At 43.5% G+C, this 25,371-nt stretch overlaps 1 pseudogene; it reads left to right on the forward strand.

The window, feature by feature from the left end:
• The first annotated feature begins 524 nt into the window (after positions 1–524).
• Positions 525–3,599, forward strand: LOC131813984 (zinc finger protein 131-like; annotated as a pseudogene).
• Positions 3,600–25,371: the final 21,772 nt, after the last annotated feature.

Here is a 25,371-nt window from a genome sequence, read left to right on the forward strand (position 1 = left end):
GATTGTTTGCCTCTCCCAGGGTGAGTCAGATAACTTCTGCCACAAAGCTTTGTGGAGAATCATATTATACTCTAAGCTGTGGGCAGAGTCAAAATAAGAGATACAGGCAAAGCTTTGAGTTGAGGCAAAATCCTAGTTAACAAGTCAGAGAGCCAGGTCCAAAGGCTTTACCTATCCCAGAAAAAGGACTAGATCCTGCCAGAGAGTAGCAGAGTGATCCTGAAGGAACTGTAAGTTGAGGGTGCCTGGGTGGTTCAGTGGGATGAGCCTCAGCCTTCAGCTCAGATTATGATCTCAGGGTCCTAGGATGATCTCAGGGTCCTGGGATCGAGCCCCACATTGGGCTCTCTGCTCAGCAGGGATCCTGCTTCCTCCCTCTCTCTCTCTGCCTGCCTCTATGCCTACTTGTGATCTCTCTCTGTCAAAGAAATAAATAAATAAACGTTTAAAAAGGAACTATAAATTGAGAGAGGGTAAGAAGGTAGTCCTGGGGGCGCGGCCGTCCGGGTCTCCGAGCAAGCGCAGGTGCGCCGGCCAGACCCAGCGGAGGCAGCGTCCGGGCATTCACGAGGAAATGGAGGGCGAGGCGCTGTTCAGAGCTAGGGAACAGTGTGGGCTGAGTTTCGCCCCGAGAGGGGTGAGCGAGGAAGGAGAAGCTCTGACGGCCGGAGAGGAGAAAGGGAGGATCGCGAGCTAGAGCAACCCGACGGCCATGGAGGCCGAAGAGACGATGGAATGCCTTCAGGAGGTCCCGGAACATCATAAAATGATCCCGGACCGATTGAATGAACAGCGAGAGCAGGATCGGTTTACTGACATCGCCCTGATTGTCGACGGACACTATTTTAAGGCCCACAAGGCTGTTTTGGCTGCTTGCAGTAAGTTCTTCTACAAATTCTTTCAGGAGTTTACTCAGGAACCTTTGGTGGAGATAGAAGGTGTTAGTAAAATGGCCTTCCGTCATTTAATTGAGTTCACATATACAGCAAGGAGAAGAAGAAGCCAATGATGTATGGAAAGCAGCAGAGTTCCTACAAATGCTAGAAGCTATCAAAGCCCTTGAAGTCAGGAACAAAGAAAACTCCGCTCCATTAGAGGAAAAATACCACAAGAAAAAGCGAGGCAAAAAAAAAAAAAAAAAAAAAAGAAAGATTGCAGAAACTTCAAATGTTATCACTGAGTCATTGCCCTCTGCAGAATCAGAACCTGTTGAAATTGAGGTGGAGATTGCCGAAGGCACAATCGAAGTGGAAGATGAAGGCATCGGAACGTTGGAGGAAGTGGCTTCTGCTAAGCAATCCATAAAGTACATTCAGAGCACAGGGTCCTCTGATGATTCCGCCCTGGCACTGTTGGCAGATATTACCAGCAAGTACCGGCAAGGTGATAGAGAAGGGCAGATAAAAGAAGAAGATGGTTGTGCATCTGACCCCACAAGCAAACAGGAACATATGAAATCACACTCCACTGAGAGTTTCAAGTGTGAAATATGCAATAAAAGGTATCTTCGGGAGAGTGCATGGAAACAGCACCTCAACTGTTACCACCTCGAAGAAGGTGGAGTCAGTAAGAAGCAAAGAACTGGGGAAAAAATTCACATATGTCAATACTGTGAGAAACAGTTTGACCACTTTGGACATTTTAAAGAGCATCTTCGAAAACATACAGTTGAAAAACCTTTTGAATGTCCAAATTGTCATGAATGATTTGCTAGAAATAGCACCCTCAAATGTCATCTGACTACATGCCAGACTGGAGTAGGGACAAAAAAGGGAAGAAAGAAGCTTCATGAATGTCAGGTCTGTAACTGTGTTTAACAGCTGGGACCAGTTCGAAGATCATTTGGTAATACACACTGGAGATAAACCCAACCATTGTACTTTATGTGACTTGTGGTTTATGCAAGGAAATGAATTAAGGAGGCATCTCAGTGATACTCACAATATCTCAGAGCGTCTAGTAACTGAAGAAGTTCTTTCAGTAGAAACACGTGTGCAGACTGAACCTGTGACGTCAATGACTATTATAGAACAAGTTGGGAAGGTGCATGTGTTACCATTGCTTCAGGTTCAGGTGGATTCAGCACAAGTGACTGTGGAACAGGTCCATCCTGATCTGCTCCAGGACAGCCAAGTGCATGATTCACATATGAGCGATCTTCCAGAGCAGGTCCAGGTGAGTTATCTAGAAGTGGGTCGAATTCAGACTGAAGAAGGTATTGAAGTACACGTGGAGGAGCTGCACATCAAGCAGGTAAATCAGATGCCAGTAGAAGTACAGACTGAACTTCTAGAAGCCTACTTGGATCAAGTGACCCCTGAAATCATGAACCAGGAGGAGAGAGAGCCCACCCAAGCAGATTGTGCTGAGGCTGCCAGGGAAGATCACGAAGATGCTGATGGTTTAGAGACCAAATAAACAGTGGATTCCCAAGCTGAAAGGGCAGAGAATGAGAACAGAACACCTATGCCTGTTTTAGAATAAAATAACAAATGAATATATTTTTAAATTTATGTTTTGGGTTTTTGAACTGATGTTGGGCAGTGTGACTGTCCTTGGGCTAACAGACAAGTGGACCAAAGTTAAGTCTTTCCTGTTGTGAACTGTTTCTGTTGAAACAGATTTCCCCCCACTTAATGCCACAGAGGAGATATCTTTCCCATAAGTGAACGGGAAGCTTTGAGAAGTGTTATTTCTGGAAACTTAAATGGATTATATTCTTACTATATAGTTGGGTACGAATATCTATTTTCATTGTGATGAGGGTTCTCCCTTCTCTCTTTCCCAGGTCACGCCCTTTCTCAGACTTTTTCCATATTGTAAAATCAAGCGTAAAATCATTAGAATACAAATTTATGTATTCTAATGCATGTTAGAAAATTGAATATATAGGAAACACAAGGCTGCATGAAGAAAAGTACATTGTTACTGTGCAGTTAAATTTTTGGCTTCTGGCTTGCTTTAGTTTGAACAACCTTCTTGTCTTTACTGATAGTCACGGAATTCATCTCTGCAACAGGAACAGAGTGGTGGTGGCAAAATTTCTAGAATGTAAAAAACAAAAAACCACACCCATGTATGTGCCTTTTCAAAACCAACAAAACTTCTATAAAGTGTCTCTGGTTCTTTCAAAGTTTGTGTTGTAAGGAGCAATGTAGGTGATGCTGTAGTAGTTTATGTTTTTGCTTATAATGGCAACTACCAATTCTTTTTCTTGGTAACTTAAGTTAGGTTGGGAAGTTTCATTTAATGGCAACTGAAGGGCCATTTCCAATTGGGAAAATTCATTTATATCTGTGGTAAACTTTTTTTTTTTTATTTAAAATTGCACTAATATTTTACCACCAGATGAAAAAAAGATGAGCATCATTTAAAAATTAATGTATTTAAAATAAAGTACAGAGAAAAACATGTATATAATATATCAGGCTTTGTTTTGAATGAATCTTTTCTCCCCGATCCTTAATGTAAAGATCTTATGCTATAACTTTTAAAGCCATACAAATAAGAGTGCTAAACTGTGGACTTAAAAGTAGGTGTGTAAATATTTTTAATCAGTATTACTTGGAAAATAAAATATAACAACCACATAAAATAAACCAATATGCTATTTTCTTTACCTGTTAAATATTGGGAGATACTTACATTTTTAAAGTAAAGCTTAAAATTATGTGTTAAAAAAAAAAGAAGAAGAAGGTGGTCCTGGGACAAGGGCCTAATTTCTGTTTTTGCTTGTACCCTTATTTATCTATCTGTCTGATTATCTATCTATCTACAACTTTGGAAAATTCCAAACCTATGTTAAATAGAAAGAAAGATGTAACAAACCCTTATATATCCATTACCAAGCTTCAACAAAATGAATGTTTCATCTATCATCCCACCCATTCCCCCTCCCGGGATAATGTTGAAATAATAATTCTATTACTACATCTGTAGATACTTTGGTATGTATCTCTTAAAGATACAGACTTTTATTTAATATGACCACAGATTATCAGAACTAAAAAGTTAGTGATTTCTGTTAAAGGTGCAGTTTGAAGACTTGTCCCACAGAGAAGTGAGTGGAAGGGTCTGATACACTTGAACAGTCAAAGGAGCACCCTGGGATCCCAGGCCCATTAGTCTGACATCACTCCTTCCCCTGGTACTGCGGAGTGGACAGCTTTGAGAACCACTTGGGTCACCATCCACTGGGTAGGAAGTTGGCAGATTCGGTACAGAGCTTTGCACTATATAGGTACTAAAGACCAAAGTCAGGACTCGGACTCTGGAAGAGTCCTTCAAATAGACCCCAAACAGGGAGGTCCCTTTGCTGGTCAGGGAGGCATCTATGCAGAGATATGTGGAGGTAGGAGAGCACAGGATGGGAAGCCCAAGACCCCCATCTCCATCTGACCTCAGATCAGCCACTTACCTTCAGATGCATCATTTGCAAAGTGAGGACAGCATTGGTCTTTGCATGAATTAAATGAAATTCGGTATGGGATAACACCTAACACATACTGGGCATTGAATACATTTTAGCTGATATAATCTAAATATATCTGCCAAACTGAAAGACTAACATGCTGAGAAACTGACAAGATACTATTTTTCAAGAATTTTGAAAAAATGGATTTGTCATATTTCTGCATATTAGTGTATGTTAATTTACATAAATTATTTTGTGTTCTCCCAATGACCTAATTCTAAGCCCATGGATTAAGCTAACCTCTCGCAAACTAATTCCAGTCCAGGATTCACAATCACTGCACTAGGTGGGACAAAGTCACTCTTCAATAAAGGGGGGGCATCTCAGGGATCATTCTTCCGAGCATGATATAGCCAGAGGTAAGGAGACCAACGGACAAGTGTCCCAGATCCTAGGCACATTAAGTGGCCCCGAGACTGGGATTCAAATGTACATATCTTTCTTTTACTGTTCTCTCTTGAGAAAATGAGACTCAGAAACATTTTGAAGTGTGATTCATAGTGACTCCATCTGCATACAATCAGGGCTCGGAGCTTTAGTCTTACAGGGGAACTGTTATGTGACGTGGCATTGCTGGCTATGATTCACCACTGCATATCAAAGAGGAAAGATGGGTAGTGAGAGGCCCCCTATCTAGGGGCTGGGGAGGTGTGAGTGAGCACCAGGGGAAAGCATGAGGACGGCTTGTCAGGGCAGCAATGCGGAGGCAGCCGGCTGACGCAGACTGAGGTCCTGGAAGGTGAATTTTTCCTTTGCTAAAACAGAGCTGAGTTCAGCTGGGACAAATAGCCTTGAAGGTATCCGAGTTTCTTTCCCTTTTAGCTGTCCCTGGCAGAGGCAACCCACCTGGCAGCAGTAGTAGGATTTTCTGGATTTTTAGCCAAACTTCCTGCTTCCCAGGAGGACCATTCTCTGCTCCCCCAGGGGAATGGGCTCTGAGTTTTGCCTGATGAAACTGCTTTTGTTTTCCAGCTCACCAAAATCTGGCTCTTGACACAGAACCCGACACTGTCCACCATCAGCTATAAAAACAGGAATGAAATCTTTGCTTGGCACTTGTCAGCCCAGAATTGTGACTGAATGAATTGCGGTAATCCTCCGTTGTCATGGAGATGAAGGCTCCAGATGGGGTGTACACAGGCAAAACCACAAAGACGGGGTAGTGTGAACTGATGGTTTCCTCTGGCTCCTCTGACATTAAAACTCAAGCTCAAGAAAGCTCCTGCTCCACATAAATCACTTACCACTCTGCTCACCAGCCCGAATACGCCCATCCCCAAACTATCATAAATCTTTTTTCCCTCTTTCCCTCCACTCTCACTTTCATTTTCCCCAAACACACTCTTTTGCATTTGACTGCCTTTAATAAATGTGTTTTTTTTTTTTTAATATGGGATGCCAATTCCCTGAGAACTGCAGCTCTCTGATATTAAAGGGGCCCTTGATTCACCCTAACCTTTTTTTTTTACCTTTTTTTTAATATTTATTATCTTTTTTTTTATAAACATATATTTTTATCCCCAGGAGTACAGGTCTGTGAATCACCAGGTTTACACACTTCACAGCACTCACCAAAACACATACCCTCCCCAATGTCCATAATACCACCCCCTTCTCCCAACCCCCCTCCCCCCAGCAACCCTCAGTTTGTTTTGTGAGATTAAGAGTCACTTATGGTTTGTCTCCCTCCCAATCCCATCTTCTTTCATTTATTCTTCTCGTACCCACTTAAGCCCCCATGTTGCATCACCACTTCCACATATCAGGGATATCATATGATAGTTGTCTTTCTCCGCTTGACTTATTTCGCTAAGCATGATACGCTCTAGTTCCATCCATGTGGTCGCAAATGGCAAGATTTCATTTCTTTTGATGGCTGCATAGTATTCCATTGTGTATATATACCACATCTTCTTGATCCATTCACCTGTTGATGGACATCTAGGTTCTTTCCATAGTTTGGCTATTGTGGACATTGCTGCTATAAACATTCGAGTACACGTGCCCCTTTGGATCACTACGTTTGTATCTTTAGGGTAAATACCCAATAGTGCAATTGCTGGGTCATAGGGCAGTTCTATTTTCAACATTTTGAGGAACCTCCATGCTGTTTTCCAGAGAGGTTGCACCAGCTTGCATTCCCACCAACAGTGTAGGAGGGTTCCCCTTTCTCCGCATCCTCGCCAGCATCTGTCATTTCCTGACTTGTTGATTTTAGCCATTCTGACTGGTGTGAGGTGATATCGCATTGTGGTTTTGATTTGTATTTCCCTGATGCCGAGTGATATGGAGCACTTTTTCATGTGTCTGTTGGCCATCTGGATGTCTTCTTTGCAGAAATGTCTGTTCATGTCCTCTGCCCATTTCTTGATTGGATTATTTGTTCTTTGGGTGTTGAGTTTGCTGAGTTCTTTATAGATTCTGGACACTAGTCCTTTATCTGATATGTCGTTTGCAAATATCTTCTCCCATTCTGTCAGTTGTCTTTTGATTTTGTTAACTGTTTCCTTTGCTGTGCAAAAGCTTTTGATCTTGATGAAATCCCAATAGTTCATTTTTGCCCTTGCTTCCCTTGCCTTTTGCGTTGTTCCTAGGAAGATGTTGCTGCGGCTGAGGTCGAAGAGGTTGCTGCCTGTGTTCTCCTCAAGGATTTTGATGGATTCCTTTCACCCTAACCTTTTCTTAAGCAAGGGATGAAATAGGAATTTCAAGCTCCTGCACAGAAGTGCTCTCTCTGGACAACTGAGATAGTGACTGTAAAAATATATTCCTGGGAGTGAGTGTGGGTTAGAGAACTCTGTCTTGGAAAAAGAGGGAACCATTTATTACCTCTTTTGCTTCCAAAGGGCAGTGGTATCGTAGGATACCAGGAGAAAAGTAGCAGCTCTTGAGTGTTCTGGCTGAGACTGAACCAGGGAACTGGAAGATAGTCTATAGACAAATACTAAAGTCTAAATAAAGCCAGAAATGCCCACTGGAGATGACCTGGGGGAAATGATCTTGGGTGAAGTTGGGGAGGTGCCCGTGTTCATCACAGGTAGATAAACTGACAAGCGGGAAAACAATGATAGAAAACGGGCTCTCTGGTTCTTAATCTCAAGCCCAACTGAATTTAAATGCAGCTTTGCACTTGTCAGCTATAGAGGGTCACAGGGACAAACTTGAAAGCCAAGGCACAGGCTGGTGGGTTTATCGTGACATTCCCACCTCTCACTCTTTGTGTTTCTGCTTCAATGAGACCGCTCCTGATGCTGTAAGTTACATAAGAAGAAAATATGCCAGCCCACAAAGGAGCCCGCAGTTTAGTGGGGTCGTATAGACAATCCATAACCTGGAAGGTTGGAAAGAGAACAGGGAAATGTTGAGGGTGGTTTGTGTTGCTATCCTCTGCGTCCACACTCCTCTTGGCTCTTGGGTTTAGTCTCTGCCCTGGAATCGGCCCTTCCTTGGGAGGGATTCTTTGTCTTTCTATCAGGACACCCACTTCCTGGAAGTTTCAGGTGATCCTCAGCAACCACTTTAGGGGACTCCCTGTTCCCTGCTTACCCACTAGCACTGTTCCATCTGTGATCTGTGACACCAGCCTCCCATTCTCACACTGACCTCCTCCTTCTAGCCCTTTTACTTTTTTGCTCCTGATACCTTCTTCTCCCATGTCATCACTCCATGTGGTCCCTGGACAAGTCCTGTTCTCTGAGTCGTCAGCTGCCCCGTGGTTTCAGGTCCTTCCCTATCCACCCGGAGCCCACATTCATTATTCCCTCCATTCGAACCTTCCTGTGGCTTGAGATGCCTCTCCTTCCTAGTTTTCTCATGTGCACGTGTTGAAAGTACTCTTTAAAGGTTTTTCTTCCTTTGTTTATCTTTGTCTATCTAGTCTATCAAGCTTTCCTTTGGCCCTTTACTTGTCTTCCTCCGTACACTCTCAAGGTGACCTTCTAGATAAGACTTGCATTCTGACACTCCTGAGTCCTTGATTCTCCTCTGCTAACTTGTCTGTAATCGGGACCTATGACCTATTTTGTATTGTCTCCTAAAGGCCCGTGTAAACCCCCACTGATTCATAGGCCTGGGATTGGACTGAGGGAAGTGAAAGAGGTCTCTCAATTATTGGGTCGTTAGTGACCTGAGCTTCTGTTGCTTTGTGGTTTTTATTAGCCACGCTCATTTGATATACGTCACCACTGGTTAGTGGATCCCATTTTAATTCCACCTTTTTTAACAACCACATCCAAGAAAGCAATGAGAAACCTAAAACTTGCATCAGAACATGTCTCCACTCTTCTGGAATACTGACCTGACACCATATGCTACGATAAACAGATTGGCCATGTTCACTGCTCTTTCCTACTGGTGATAAGGGGAACTGACATGGGCTTGGCTAAGCCCCCCAGATTAACTAAAAGGAATCACAATCAAACATGCTATGTCTGAGCCCAAAGAGGAAAGCGATTCTATAGGAATGAGGACAGACGTGAAACCTGGTATACCAGACCCTGACAAGTACTTCATTTCTCATGGAGAGTATCCTAGGATCCTCCGGGAGTTTTGACTTCTGTGGTCTCTGTCTGCCCACCAAAGGTGCCAGACAGAGAAAACAATGCCTGGTTTGTAGTTCTAACAACAGTGGCAGCATGTTCCTGACTTTGTGAAGAGAAAATAAGTTCATGCCATAGGAATAAAAAGAAAGAAAGAAAGAAAGAAAAGATGTGGAAAATTAATTTTGTTGCTCAGTTTTTAGTTCTCAAGTATGAATAAAAAGATGAAGGTGATTTTTCTAAAACCTCCTACTGGAATATTAATTTCAGTCATGAAAAATAGCTCTGAAACAGAGATACTATTTTAGGTGAGGTGGTTTTTTTCCACTGATTTTTTTTTTTTTAATTTCAAGCTTATAGAGAAATGAATAGAAGAGTTTGATGAACACCTGGGTATTCTTCACCTGATTTCACCAATTTTTAACATGTGATGGCAGACTGGGTGGTTAATGTCTTTTGATAGTATTGGCAGTTTTGTGTTCATTTATGATTTAAACAATTTAAAGACAAATGTTTATTGAGAACAAACCCATAGGGACCAGACACTGCTCCGTGCCCAGAGATACACTGGTGACAAGGACACACAAAATCCCCATCCTCGTGGAACTTAGGTTCATCTTGTAGGGAAGACAGACAGAAAATTAATGAATATAACATGAATTCAATGTAATTTATGGTATTAATAACTTAACTGATTCAGTTTTAAATGCCTATAAGCCAATTGGCTAATTTATGGAATTTGATCATGCTATTCAAAATGTCTGTGACTCTTTCGCAGAATGCAATCATAGGGTCAGAAGCCCACGCAGGACCAGCAAACACAGGGTCTGTTGACCACCAGGCCCAGCTGACACGTCCTTTGAGAAGTTTGCCTGAGAAGGGCAGACTAAGGGTTAGTCTGGGGGTGGAGGGGGACTTGGGAGACTCTACCCAGTGTGGAAGTGGACCCCACCTTCACACTGGGTGCTCCGGAAATGCAGTGGGGGTGGCAGTGAAGAGGAAGTTATGTGGAGGGAGGGCGGCTGAGGGGGGTGGGACACAACCCAAGACCCCATGCCCCTGAGAAAGTGCAAGAGACTGGGAACCAGAGCAAGGAGGGGAAGTAGCTTTTGCCCCCTATAGAAGGGAGAGGAAGGGAGACCAGCTGGGAGTGGCCAGTAGCTGCCCTGACTTGGGGATAAGAGTTTTGAGAGTTTCTAACCATCTTCTTCACAAACCTGGAGGTGAGGAAGTCAGCTGAGGTTAGGAACAGAGGACAAAGCTTGGAATGTTCCCTGTAAGGAATTTGAGAGTGAGGTGACGGGATTTCTGCTGGTGCTCAGAAAATCCTTTTTGATTGAATCTGCATGTATCATTTTAGAAACTCCCACCCGCATTTTGTCAGAAGGGAATCAAAAATACAAACCCCCGCTCCACCTCCCTCCAGCCTCCATCAGAAGTTGCAACGAGGTGGGGGGGTCTGTTCTTGTTCAAAATATAAATGGGTGGCTTTGCAGCCCTGGCCTGCCTTTCAGACTGCTGGGTCCCCTAGCAAGGAGGGGACTAACAGATAGTTGGGTATCCGGGCTCACCAGACGACAGGTCAGTGCCAGTCCCTAAAGTGGGCAGGGAATGAACATAGTTCCTCAGTGGGGCAGGGACTGCCTTCTGCTTTCAAGTAGAACGGTGAGGTCCCTGGAGCCTTCTGCCCTGCGGCAGTGAAAGTTGTAGCTTATTAGAAAGGGAAAGACCTGAATGAATATTGAGTACAGCCCATGCAAATGCTTAATTAGAATGAGTTTTAAAAATCTTACTGTAGCCAGCTGGGTCAAATGTATGAGAAAGGCTGTATTTATCGCCTCCTCCAGTCCCAGGCAACTCATTAAGAAGAAAGTGAAGGGTTCTGAATTTTACCAGCCCCTCTTGCAGCAACGCTCTGTGGATTGATCGCTCAAGGCATTTCCATTTCATTTACAGCAAAACCTTTCCTTTTAACTCATGTGTAAGGGGCTGAGGAGAGAGGAGATGGGCTGGTGGTGATGGATGTGTGGACGAGGAAAGGAAAAAGAAGGGAACTGGCTTTTTTAGTGATCTACAACCGACAGACGTTCCATGTCTCCATCCTAGTTTTCCCTCGCAACAGCCCTACACGGTAGCAGCCTCTCCCCGACCACTCTCCTTGCCTGGGTCTCCTGGGAATGTCCTGCTTTGCAAAAGGGTCAGACAGTTTTATAAGTTGCTTGAAAATCCAGAGATAATAAGAGAAGGATCTTCCTGTCCCCAAAGACAACTTGTTTTTAACTAACTGTGTCACATGGCATCCCAGAGTTGAAAATTTGGTCTTAAGAAAAACGGTATATGTAGGATCTTCTGGTTCACACTGATGGGAAATGCTCTCAGTCAATAAAGATACATGGGGTGGGGGTGTGTGGGTGGCTGTGCAGCTTAGTCATTTAAGTGTCCAACTCTTGGTTTTGGCTCAAGTCTTGGTCTTGGGTGGTGGGATTGAGCCCCATGTCAGGCTGCACACTCAGTGGGGAGTCTGCTTCTCTCTCTCTCTAACCCCCCTGCCCCTCCTTCCATTCACATTCTCTATCTCAAATAAATAAATCTTAAAAAAATAAATAAATAAAGACACATAGGGTGTCTGCTATGCCTCAAGCGTCCTGCTGAATTGGTTGGTATTTGGGGTTGAGTAAGATATATTCCCACCTGTAGGAGCCCAGAGAGCCCCAAATATATGTCACCCCCTCCGTGGAGCCATTGCTATGCTATGAAGGGACAAGAAGAATAATGTGAATCTCTGCCTTTGAAAGAGAAGACATTCAGGCAGAGTTGTCTAAGAAGAAGCCAACACCTTACGTGCCTGTCAGCGTAGATGTTAGAGCATGTGGGACAGGTACATGCTCCAGGGCGATGAGCAAAGTGGGAGATGACAGAGGCCCAGCTGCTGGGAGAGGATTTCTGTAGAAAGAGGCATGACTGGATAATATATCTAGTGGGGCCAGGAAGGGCTCCCGCTAAAGTGGTTTCCCCTCCGGGGTCATTCACTTGATGTAATGGAAAAATAACATTTGGTGATCTTGCCCTGACTCGGCTCCTCACCAATGGATGGCCCTGACAAAGTAGCTAATGCCTTTGACCTAGGCTTTGTTCTCTGTCTTTCTTATCTATGAGCTGAGAGGAATGTGGAGTGTGATGGGCTTTTCTTTCTTTCTTTTTTTTTTTTTTTTTTTAACCCCATGGCTCTTTGGCCCAGAAGGAACCACAGATTCATCCTCCAAGGGTCTCTTGGAGGACACAAGTTCATTTGACTTCATGGCTATGCTACACATAAAGTCAAGGGATCTCCCAGGACTTAACGCAGAAAGATAAAACATGAGACACAAAAATGAGATGAAAGTTAAAACAGGTAGAGGATGCATCCAGGTTATCCAACATCTGTCTAACAGGCATTTCCACTAAAGAAGATGGAGGTGATGGCGTGTCTGGGTGGCTCAGTCAGTTAAGCATCCACCTTCAGATCAAGTCATGATCCCAGGGTCCTGGGATAGAGCCCTGAATCAGGTTCCCTGCTCAGTAGGGCGTCTGTTTGTCCCACTCCCTTTGTCCCTCCCCTGGCTCATGTTCATTCTCTCTGTATCAAATAAATAAATAAAATCTTTAAGAAAAAAAAAAAAAAGAAGATGGATGTGAAACAAAAGTCACTAAGAAAAGAACATTTCCTGAGATGAACAAGCATAGGAGTTTTCACATTGAGAGTATTCACTGAAAACCAAACAATTTTAATGAAATACCCCCCCTCCCCCATTCACTCTCATTCTAGTAAAACTACAGGACTTCAATAATGGGGAAATAGTTTGAAAACTCCCTAGCAGGATGAAAGCAAGGGATTTAATAAAAACAAGACTAAAATTGCCACCAAAAAATTCCTTCAATATTCTGAAAGTTATTTTGAGTTTAGGATTGTATCTCCAGTCCAGTGATCAAAGAAAGGATATCCAAGTGCCCAGTAAATGTATGAATAGGTCCTCAACATCTCTACTTAATGCAAACCAACGCCACAATGGGGATGCCCTTGGGGATGATGGAAAGTAAGAGCTGTCACTACCGAGTGTCAGTGAATTGGGTTGACTGCAAATCCTATCCTTTGCTGGTAGAATGGGAATGGTTCAACTATGTTGGAAAACTGACTGTATCTACTCTCTATCCAAGAGATGTCCACAAAAAGGCATATGCATGAATGTTCATAGCACACTCATTCGTAATAGCCAAACCCTGGAAACAGTCCAAATGTCCATCGACAGGAGAATGGATACACACCTTACTACCAAGCAGTTTTAAAAACACACGCTAATGGTACACACAACAATATGGAATAATCTCATAGCTAATACATTGAATGAAAGAAGACAAATATGGAGTAGAAATTAATCAATTTATGTGACTTCAGAACAGGCAGAACAAATTCATGGCAAGAGAAACCACAATAGTTTTCTGAATTGATGAGGCAATTGCTTTGACCCAGGAGGGAACTTTCCGGATAATGAAAATGTTCTCTATCTTAATATGGGTGGTGGTCCCATACAAAAGTTCATCCTACTATATGCACTTAAAGTCTTTTTTCCTTACAATGTATGAATTATGCCATAAGAACCCCCAAAATGAAAGCAAAAAGAAATTGTCAAACAAATGGGAGTAAATGATAGATATTTGGGGTATGCAAGGATTCAGATAAAGTTGCACATTTTTACAAACTATTACAAACAAAATTATTCATGGACACACACCAGCAAAATAAAAAATGAATCAAAGATGGAGAATGACATGGGAAAATATGCAGTAGTCACTGAATATGAATATCACTGAATACGGATATGGATCAAAGAAAACCATTTCAACTTGATACTTGGATGATTCTTCTTTAAGAGGCAAGACTCTGTTGGCAAAATATTCTATTTCCTTTCCTAGACATCCAATAACACTTTCATTTATGCAATGGTCTTTATAGTGTAATATTATAGATCTATCTATGCAATTTCGATGTTTAAAATCAACTTAAAGATGAAGTATGAATGATGTATTTAGTCACAAAACCAAATGTGTAAAAGTTTGCAAGCCTGGAGGATGTAAAGTTGATATAACTAACTGTACTTACTTCTTATTCCCTAAGTCTGTAAGTCTATAGATAAAATCTTAGGTAAAGGAATCAAGAAATAGGGGATTATGTATATTATATAAATTCATACAGGCGATTAAATATTATGAAGAATAAAAATAGCACCATAACAAAATTGAGAAAGAGAGGAGATGGTGAGAAGTAGTATAAGGTAAATCCCTTATCTTTCAAAGCAGATTGTCTGCAGATACTATTCTCAATCTGTGGACAATCTGCTTTAAAAGATAAGAAACAGAGCTATAAGGAATGATCATAAAAGCTTTAGAAAATAAGGCAAGAGGAAAAAAAGACAGTCAACTTCCCCGGAATGAGTCCAGAGATGGAATTATAAGGACAGAGGCATTTACATTTTATTTTGTTTATTCTCTCCCATATGTTTAATTATGTTGAGTATATTCTAGATTATTTTGGGAAGGAAGAGAAGGGAGGGAGAGAGAGGAAGCAGGCAAAGCAGGAGGGAGGAAGGAGGGAGAAGAGAGAGGGGACAGGGTTGGTGATGGGGGTGGGCAACGGGGAGAAAGGCAGACAGACAGACCACAGCTTTTCTGCCTGAGGAGCCCCAAGATGAAGTGCTAGGGTGGCAGAAGTGGGTCAGCTGAGCTGGAAACTAGGGTTTCTTAGAAAGGCATTGAAATGATCATTTTGGTGGAAAGGCAGAAACATACATATTCTTCTGCCTACAATGATTCATGATGAAGGAAGCAGAACAATTTCAGGCTCAGGAATCTGAGAATTGAGATACCAGAAGAGATCCACTTTCCAGTCGGAAGGGTAAAGAACTCTGCCTTACCTCTGGGGAGCAGTTTTCTGTAGATGAGGCGAATCTCTAATGTCCTCTTCAGTTCAGACAATACTTTCAGAAATTAGACACCATCTGAGAAAATAGAGTCCCTCAATAAGCCCCCCAACCCCGCATTCATTCTATAGAGACTTACAGAGCCCCACTCTGGCCAGCACTGTACAGCCTTGGAATAAACAGTGAGAACCCCTCCTCCCCCTGCCTGCCATGGCAGTTTCTCCTCTCCTGGAGTATGCAGTGGGGGAGAAGGGCCGGGCATGAGCCAGGGTAATCTCAGTGAGAGTGGAAATAAGACCAAAGGAGTTTATGCACATGAAGGAAGCCAAAACACGTGAGCATGGGAGCCAGATAGGACCTGGTTTCAAAGTCTGGCTTAGCCTCTTACTAGTGAGCTGACCTCAGTTTCCTACCTGTAAAATGGGCACAATAGTTGTAAAGAGCTGAGAACAAGGCCAGTCAGGCTCATAGTAAGTGCTTCAAGAGGGTCAAGATATATGGGTGAGGCTACTCAGGCCATGTGGAAGGACCATGAAGGAGCACAGCTCAGGGTCAAGTGCTATCAGCCAAGGCTTGGAAACCCAAAGAGGGAACAATCAAATCAGGTCCAAAAGTCTCCATGGCAAGGTGCATCGCCCCCAGCCTTGCTTTCAGATAAGCCAGCTGGAGCCAGAAACTGCTCCAAGGTAGACTGGCCAGAGCAGTAAAATGGTATGGGAGGAGCTCTCCTGCCCCTGGGCCTCATCGTCCTCTGCCTTGTTGATGTGCTCCCCACTGCTGGTCCTTTCTAGACACCCTACTGCCCGCCTCCTGTTTCCAGGCCACAGAGACTATGCCTCTTCCAGCTGAGCTCTGGGACCCCCCCACTGCTACAGGCCAGGCTGCGGAGGTACCTAAGCTCCAAGTAGACAAACTAGGGGCTCAGAAGCAGAGGATGGGAAGGGGCTGTGATGATGTAGAGCTGCTCTGGAGAGCTGGTCCCAGATCACCACACAGCGAAGGTGAGCTTTTGTCAAGATCAGGATGGTGCCTGTGCCTGTCTTGCTCAGGAGCCCATATTTCTACAGTTGAGTTGGGCTGGCTTGTGATACATTCACCTCTCCTTGCAACACTGTTAGTGTCTTCCCATTCAGAACCATCTCTTCTGTTCAACAGCCTCAGTCCCCAGTCTGAGTCCTGACAGTGTGGTGCCTGGGCATGTAGCCTTTGAAGTATGGGGCTGGCATTGAAGGCTACAGTCCTAGGTCTGCACCTTTGCTTCACCTGAGGCCATATACCTGCGGGCTTCCTTGACACCATGCCAGTCCTCATCTTCAGACCCTTGTGCTCTCACCCCTTTCCAGGTGGGGCTCAGCAACTTGCAGATCTCTCTCCTCCCCTCCGTGAGCTGTGTGTGGTCCCTTCTCAGACTTATCTAATTCCACCTTCTTCCAGGGTAGGGGTACTACCAGGAGAATCAGCCTGTGTTCTTGGCCTTGCTCTAGACCTAGCTGAGGTGTCCCTTGAGATTTTTATTATCTGGTTCCTTTCACCCAACCCTTCACGGAGGCCCAAGCAACATCTTAATTCAAGAAGCATCTCCTTCAGACTTCTCTAAGTATCTTCCAGTGCCAGGAGGGATTTTCCCCTTCTGGGTGGCAGGCTGTCCTCTGACACCATTTCCTGCTTTCCCTATATACTACATCTTATGGCAATACTCCATGTTGACATGGCCAATGGCCAATGCTTGTTCATCTCATATAAATAGAAGCTTTTGAATTTAGAACTTTTCTGCATCAATGAAGTCTGGCTTTCAAGACTACTGTTTCTTTTCTGAAGAATCTCTAATTGGAGTCTCAAAATGAGTAAGGATTTCTTTCTTCAAGGTGGTATCCACCTTCTCCCCCTACTGCCAATAGGGGGAAATACCTATGTGGTAGAAATACCTTATGTGGTATAAATAACACATCAATATAATATGATAAAAGTGCACACACTCTCTTCCCATGACATAGATTAATTAAAAACCAATCAATTAGCAGTTAAAATGAGAGTGCTACTTTCTAGATCCTAGACCCAAGAGGGCAGGTGAGCCCACTTAGGTATCAGTCTGTGAATTCCTTTCTCCTTTGGGAGGAGCTGGAGGAGAACTGCCTTTGTAACATAGTAGGTCCTCGTATCCAGGGTTTTGCTTTGTGTGATTTCAGTTAGCTGTGGTCAACCATGGTTCAGAAGCAGACAGTCCTCCTTCTGAGTCAGAAAGTCACAATGCCCACATAATTGACCTTGCTTGGTCTCATTAGTAGGCATTTTGCCATCTTACATCATTAAGGGAAGAAGGGTGAGTGCAGTACAATAATGTATTTAGAGAGAGGGAGACCACATTCATTTAACTTTTTGTATATTGTTATTATATTTTATTATTAATTATTGTTAATCTTTTCATGTGCCTCTTGTATAAATTGAAGTTTATCATAGGTATGTATGTACAGGAAAAACACATAGTGTAAAGGGGGTCTGGTTCTATCCTTGGTTCCAGGCATCCACTGGGGGTGCTGGAAGTCACCCGGGGTGATAAGAGGGAACTGTTGCATATACGGTCATTGTCATTGTCGGGAGAGAGCTCTGAGATGCAGTGGCAGGCATAGACAGAACCCTGATGCTAAGTGAGACCAGCCATGGAAAGCAGAGCTAAGTTAACCAGTGTCTGCCCCAAAAGGGAGGCCGCTGCAACAAAGCTGTTCTTTCCTGTATGATACGGATATGGCATTTGGACAAGATGCTAGCAAAAAGTAGTAATTCTGGGAGAGGGTTCTGGATGACGATAAGGTTGGAAATGGGTTTAGCGGGTAAGAGGCGCCCCAGTGCCTCTGCTTTGTTCTGTAAGCCCTGCTGGCATCTGAGGGTCAAGATTCACCTAATGCAAGAGGCCAGAAGGAAAGAGAACTCATCAGATTTCTCCAGACTGTGGATGGTGAGGTTCTGAGAAGTGTAAGCACAGGTGGGTGGCCCTCAGAAGACAGAGAGAGAGCCTGGCGGGCATCAGCCTGAGCCAGCTGGGCCACTGGTTGGCTGAGGAGGAAGTCGCTCACAAGGCTGGCTCCCCCTCTGCCCACAAACAAGCCTTTCCTTGCAGGGAGACTGTCACACTGACTAAGCCTTGAGAGAGCACCGAGGGCCAGAGGGCCTGAGCCATGGACAGCCCTCCACAGCATCCACAGCTGCCTACCTTTCCTTGTGTGGCTCCTCCTGGAGGGTGGTAGGCAGGTGTCTCTAAGTCAGAAGTGACACAACTGTGGTTCTGACAGGATGAGGGGTCCATGAGAGGGACAAGTAGGACCCAGACAGGGAATGCTTGGGGGACACAAGGGCTGCTGCTTGCCCAGGACTTTGGAGGCTTGAATGAAGGGCTCCCACCCAGGGTCTGAGTAAAAGCCAGTGCCCCCCAAGTCAGCCTGACCTGCCATTACTGCCCCATCTGCATGTTTTATGCTCATTTATGACATCAGACTCTGCTTGTGTGGCCCAGACTCCCTCACAAGTCCAGCCCATGCCTTGTGGGGTAGAAGCTTGACTTGGGGTCTCTGACCTTGATACTCCCTGATCAGGCTGCCTTCTTACTTATCTTCTCTCAACACCACTGATATGACCCTGGAGGTCAGGGAGCTGTATCTGAACATGAGTGTTTGGTCAATCCCGTGACCTGGGGGCACGTCTGACCGACTTGTTTGTTTGGTCACTCCCACAGTGAGTGTTCCCCGTACATACTATTACTGCATCGATGTGGTCCCAATGGTAACTTTCGATGGGGAAGTAGGATAGCTTCTCAAAGTGATTTTTTAACTGACAAAAGTCCCTGGAATAAAACTGTTGAAGGCACAAGAAAGCAGCTTTGTAAGTTGAGAAAACCAAAGTCAAGATTCCATTACTTTGTATTAATGTAAAATTTTCCTTTTCATGGTACATGAAAAATAAAACCAAAACCTTAGGGGCTTTGGCATAATTCAGCTGACCTGACATTGCAACTGTGCTATCCTGAGAAGAAAACTTCTTTTCCCACATTCTAGCGATGCTCTGCTTGTAGAGCGTTGGCTCTAAGAGGTTCTGACACCTGATTTCTAATGTGTGAGATGGTGGAAGAAGGGGGTTTCAGCACACATCCAAGGAATGCTTCACAGCATTCCAACGGTTCAACTCAGTTCTGACACTATCTACCTGGGAGCAGCATTGGATTCCATGCATTGAGGACTAAATCCCAGGAGACTTCCCTTCATTTCAGATGTGCCAATCACAACTCCAGGTTCTGATGGTTCGGCTGTAAGTCAGAGGGCCCATGACCCCCTCCTTGAGTTTGATTCATTTGCTAGAGCTGCTAGAGTGGCATGCAAAACTCAGAGAAACATTTTACTTACTAGATTAAAAGGCTATAAATCAAGAATAGCCACATGGACCACATGGACCTTGCCCTCTAAACATAGGGCACGGTATAGGGAAAGCCATGCTCTATTTGAGCCTAGCACTGCCTCCAAAGCTTTCAAGCCGGAAGCTCTCCAGACCTTATCCTTTTGGGGGTTTATGGAAGCTTCATTAGATAGGCATGATTGATTAAATCATTGCCCATTAGTGATTGATTCAACCTCCAGCCCCTCTCCCTTCCCAGAGATCAAGGGGAGGGACTGAAATTTCCAACCCTCTAACCCCTTGGTCTGTTTCTCTGGGAACTGGCTCTCATCCTTAGGCACATTCCCAAAGTGTCCTCATTAGCATAACAAAAGACACCTGCTGGGGCCCTTTGAGGAAATTTCAAGGATTTTAGCAGCTCTGTGCCAGAACCAGAGTAAGACCCATTGTATATTTCCTACTGGAGATCACAGTATCACTGCTGCCTAGATCAGTGGATCTAATCCCACAGAAGCTTCACATCCAAATATCTGTGATGAGTATGGCTCCAAACTGATGCTTCTTCTAATGAAGGACCTTGACACTCTTGGTCAGGGCACCATACTCCTCAGAGTCCAGATGGCTCCCAGGATGTGTCTGTTTGTGCATTCTAAGAGCAAGCAGCCCAGAGGTAGGAAAATCAATCTGCCTCTAAACAGTGAATACAACCCACTCTGTGGGTGCCTGTCTCTCTCCCTCTTTTCAAAAAACCGTTTCAAGAAATTCTGCGAGGAGCCAACAGTGGGGCAAGGGGTTTGGAAGATACATCTTTGTTCCAAGGGGTACCTTCCTTTTGCTGCAGAACATTGAGCACCAGACCCAGATGAATATAAATCCTGAAAGCAAAATCTATTCCTGAGCCATGGCTGGGTGTCCTCAAGTGGGCAAGGCCAGATTCCTGGGCCATTAAGAGATTCCTTGCCATTAAGAGTCTCACTCTTTGTGTACCCTACCCTTCAAAGGCAACAAGAGTAGGTTACCTCGAAGGCCACAGGTTACTTTACAGACCAATAGGGCCACATGCTTGTTGGTAGAGAGGGAGTTTTTGGGAGATGGTCATGGCCTCTTTCACTTCCAGACAGCAATGACATTGGGTTCATTTCATGGGGCAGCTCAAATGGTTGGTAGTAAATGGAGCACTGAGTTCATGAGGGGGCCCCTGGATGGAGAGATGAGTCTTGTCTTCAGGGGGCAGAGAAAGGAGGTATGGGAGACAGGGCTGCTCACTATTCATCTGCATTGGCTAAGATGCAGGTATGTGACAGAGACCCAGAAGAACAGCGGCTTAAACAAGGAAGAAGTGTATTACTGTCTCTCAGAAAAGCCTGAGCTAGTGTGGTGGCTGCTCTGCAGAGCCCTGGGGACCCAGTGGCTCTGGGACCCTGGATCCCACACGCCTTCCCTGGGCTCATTGCCAGGTCCATTCCTCTGGGGCCTGTAGCAGGCATGCTCATGAGAAGCTGTGTGATGCCTTTGAAGGGAGCCTGTCTTGGGTGGCAGAATGTGTCTCTGATGTAAAAATCTGAGAAAAGATGATAAACTGCCCTTAATAGGCTTTGTTTAATTAGAGATGAAGGGTTGGATAATAGGAATCTGAATCTTTTCTGGTGCCTCAGGAAGCAAAGTGATAAAAGGTGAATTAGCAACTGTAGATAAAATGCATTTTAATTCGTTTTATGTTCACCCAACCAGGGCCAGAACCTGAAGGAGCCAAATATGTAACCGTAAAGTAAAGTTCAATCATCCAGAATCCTGGTCCCTAGTCCGCTCCAGACTGTCATTGGAAAATTCTCTGATAGAGAATACAACAGGAGACTCACAGGCCTAGTTTTAAATTTTGGTTGTCTGAATTGCTATCTGTTTGGGCAAATAGTAAAGTGTTGTTCTCTTTTACCTCACTGCAGATTGGTGGGAGCGTTCAATGAAATGCAAGTGCCTGGTCTCACTTGGTATAAAGTGTTCCACTAATACCCACGGTTACCTCAACCGAGGAAACCCCTGGGCTCAATCTCCTTTATCTTCTGCATATTCAGCAGCCTGCTGGAAGGTACTAGGTTCCTAAAAAAAACAATCCAAAGCGCCCTAAGTAGATACTTTCTGACTCTAAGAAAAATTCACCCATGTTCAAGTAGTCTGACAATATATATTTGTTACTTTGTTTTTGTCATTTAAAAACTTAAAAGATTCACAAGTAAGCACATGAAAAGATGTCCAACATTAAGGAAACATAAGTTAAAGACATAGAGAGATATTACTACACACTGACCAGAAAAACTAAATAAAAAATAAAAAATAGTGACAACACCAGGGGTGCCTGGGTGGTGACTCAGTCGTTAAGGGACTGCCTTTGGCTCAGGTCATGATCCCAGTGTCCTGGGATCGAGCCCCACATCAGGCTCTCTGCACAGTAGGGGGCCTGCTTCCCCCTCTCTCTCTCTGCCTGCCTCTCTGCCTACTTGTGATCTCTGTCTGTCAAATGAATAAATAAAATCTTAAAAAAAAATAGTGACAACAACAAATGATGTCAAGGATGCAGAGAAATTAGATCACTTAGATATCACTGGTGGGAATGCACAATGGCACAACCATTTTGAAAAACAGTGTAGCAGTTTCTTTTAAAACTTAAAATGGCGGGGGGGCGCCTGAGTGGCGCAGTGGGTTAAAGCCTCTGCCTTCAGCTCAGGTTGTGATCCCAGGGTCCTGAGATCGAGCCCCACATCGGGCTCTCTGCTCAGCAGGGAGCCTGTTTCCTCCTCTCTCTCTGCCTGCCTCTCTGCCTACTTTTGTGATTTCCATCTGTCAAATAAATAAATAAAATCTTTAAAAAAAACCTGCAATGTTATAAAAAATTAAAAAAAATGAAAATAAATAAAAATAAAACCTAAAATGGATTGCCGGGTGACTTAGCAGTTGTACTCCTATGGCATTTATCTCAGAGAAATGAAAACTTATGTACTAAATACAATGTACAAAAGTGTTTATAGCAGCATAATTCAATATAGCCCCAAACTAGAAACTGCCCAAGATGTTCTTCAACAGGGAATGTTTAAACTAATGATTAAAGTAAACAGTCATGTCGTGGAATACGATACAGCAATAAAAGGCAGGAGCAATTGATAAACACAACAGCCAGGGTGTATCTCAAGGCAACTGACTGAATGAAAACAGCCAATCCAAAGTGTTGTTTATTGTGTGATTCATTTATACCATGTTCTTTTTTTTTTTTTTTAAGATTTTATTTATTTATTTGACAGAGAGAGATCACAAGCAGGCAGAGAGGCAGGCAGAGAGAGAGGAGGAAGCAGGCTCCCTGCTGAGCAGAGAGCCTGATGCGGGGCTCGATTCCAGGACCCTGAGATCATGACCTGAGCCGAAGGCAGCGGCTTAACCACTGAGCCACCCAGGCGCCCCTATACCATGTTCTTGAAACAACAAAACTACAGAGATGGAGAACAGATCACTGGTGTCAGAAGTGAGGGATGGATAGGGGAGGGAATCATTATAAAGGGGGCCCTGTGGTGATTGAATAGCCCCTGATCTTGATTGTGGCAGTGGTTACATTAAACTACATGTGTGATTAAATTGCACAGGACTCCACGCATATACAGACACACACGCAAGTGTATGTGTAATTGGAGAAATCCAAAACAACTCTGTGGATTGTACAAATGTCAACTTCCTGGGTTTTATCTTGTTGCACACGATGTTAACTTTGGAGAAGACTGGAGGAAAGACGCATGGAACTTCCCTGTACAATTCTTTGTAGTTTGTTTTGTTTTGTTTTGTTTTTTTAATCTATGATTATTTCAAAATAAAGACTTAAAAGACCTCCTTTTTTTTTAAAAAAAAAGATTTTGTTTATTTATTTGAGGGATAGAAAACAGTGAAAGAAAAGGCACAAAAGATGTCTTGCAGTGTCAGAAAGCAAGAAAGTGTTTAAAAAAATGTACACTAATAGTAGTATGTCAGGGCACACAGCAGCCAACAGAAAGAGCTCCCAATGGCCAAACCTGGAGCAGTGTGGACAACAAAATAAATAAAATAGTTTTGTATTATGACTTGAAGTATAAAATAAATACCCATGAGTTTGTACTAATATAGACAAATGACTGAAAAATAAATAAATGGAGAGAAGAGACAAACCTCTCTTGTAGGACAATTTTAAATAATTTATGTAGATACTCCACCTCAAGGAGTTAAAATATAATTCTTTCCTTAAGTGTGGATTTTGCATAGTGACTTCTTGCAAAGGGTAACATATGGAATGGGAGAAAAAGAGTAACTTTGCAGTAGAGAAATCTAACAAACACTCCCTCAGCCCAGTGATCAAGTGCGATAGAGACAGTGATAAATCATGGATGTGCCCTTGCAATGGTGTGAGGTGAATGCCTCCTTCCTCTGTGGTCTTCATCCCCAGTCTAATCATAAGAAAAATCAGACAAATTCCAAAAGACGGACATTTTACAAAATACTGACCAACACTCCTACACCATAAAGGTCATTGGAAGCAAGGAAGAGTCTGAGAAGCTTTCACAGCAAAGAGGAGCCTAAGGAGAGAAGCCAACAGAATGCAATGTGTAATTCGGGAATAGAAAAGGGTCATTAGGTACAAACTAAGGGAATCTGAATGAATCATGAACTTCAGTTAATAATAATGAGTCCATACTGATCCATTAATCCTAACAGATGCACCACACCAGTGTAAGATGTTAATAATAGGGAAAACCATGGGAAGGGGATATGGGAGCTCTCTGTACTATCTCCTCAGTTTGTGTGTGTATGTGTGTGTGTGTGTTTTGTAAATCTGAAAACTGTTCTTTAAAAAAGATGAAGTGTATTTCCAAATAAAAGTTTTAAAAAATTAAAGATTTGATATATAGTTTTTGAGCAACTACTGTGAAGCAGGCACTTTCATAATGATTGTATGGTTGAAACCATCCTGATGGTGGGGATGTTAGCATTCACTGTGTCACTGAAGGAGACCTTAAAACTCGGTAAGATCAGTTTTTTAAGATCCCCCAGTTGGTAAGTAGTTAAACCGGAATGTGTGCTCAGTCTTCTGACTTTCATCCCATGCCATTTCCCATTATGCCACCCAAAGATTTGAGGGAAAACTGGTTATTCAGTTATGGTGTTGAGACCAGTTACCAGAATGTTGTATGAACCAGAGCTCCCCATTCCTCAGTCATGCGTAGCTTTGTCATTCCTCCAGGACTCAGCACAATTCCCTAGTCTTTGCATAAGCAAGTTTTTTTTTTTTTTGGATTTTTGATTTTTTATAAACATATATTTTTATCCCCAGGGGTACAGGTCTGTGAATCACCAGATTTACACACTTCACAGCACTCACCAAAGCACATACCCTCCCCAATGTCCATACCCCCACCCCCCTTCTCCCAATCCCCCTCCCCCCAGCAACCCTCAGTATTTTTATTTTTTTTTAATTTTTTATTTTTTATAAACATATATTTTTATCCCCAGGGGTACAGGTCTGTGAATTGCCAGGTTTACACACTTCACAGCACTCACCAAAGCACATACCCTCCCCAATGTCCATAACCCCACCCCCCTTCTCGGAACCCCCCTCCCCCCAGCAACCCTCAGTTTGTTTTGTGAGATTAAGAGTCACTTATGGTTTGTCTCCCTCCCAATCCCAACTTGTTTCATTTATTCTTCTCCTACCCACTTAAGCCCCCATGTTGCATCACCACTTCCTCATATCAGGGAGATCATATGATAGTTGTCTTTCTCTGCTTGACTTATTTTGCTAAGCATGATACGCTCTAGTTCCATCCATGTTGTCGCAAATGGCAAGATTTCATTTCTTTTGATGGCTGCATAGTATTCCATTGTGTATATATACCACATCTTCTTGATCCATTCATCTGTTGATGGACATCTAGGTTCTTTCCATAGTTTGGCTATTGTGGACATTGCTGCTATAAACATTCGGGTGCACGTGCCCTTTTGGATCACTACGTTTGTA

This window comes from Mustela lutreola, chromosome 13 (assembly GCF_030435805.1).
Source record: "Mustela lutreola isolate mMusLut2 chromosome 13, mMusLut2.pri, whole genome shotgun sequence".
NCBI classification, from domain to species: domain Eukaryota; kingdom Metazoa; phylum Chordata; class Mammalia; order Carnivora; family Mustelidae; genus Mustela; species Mustela lutreola.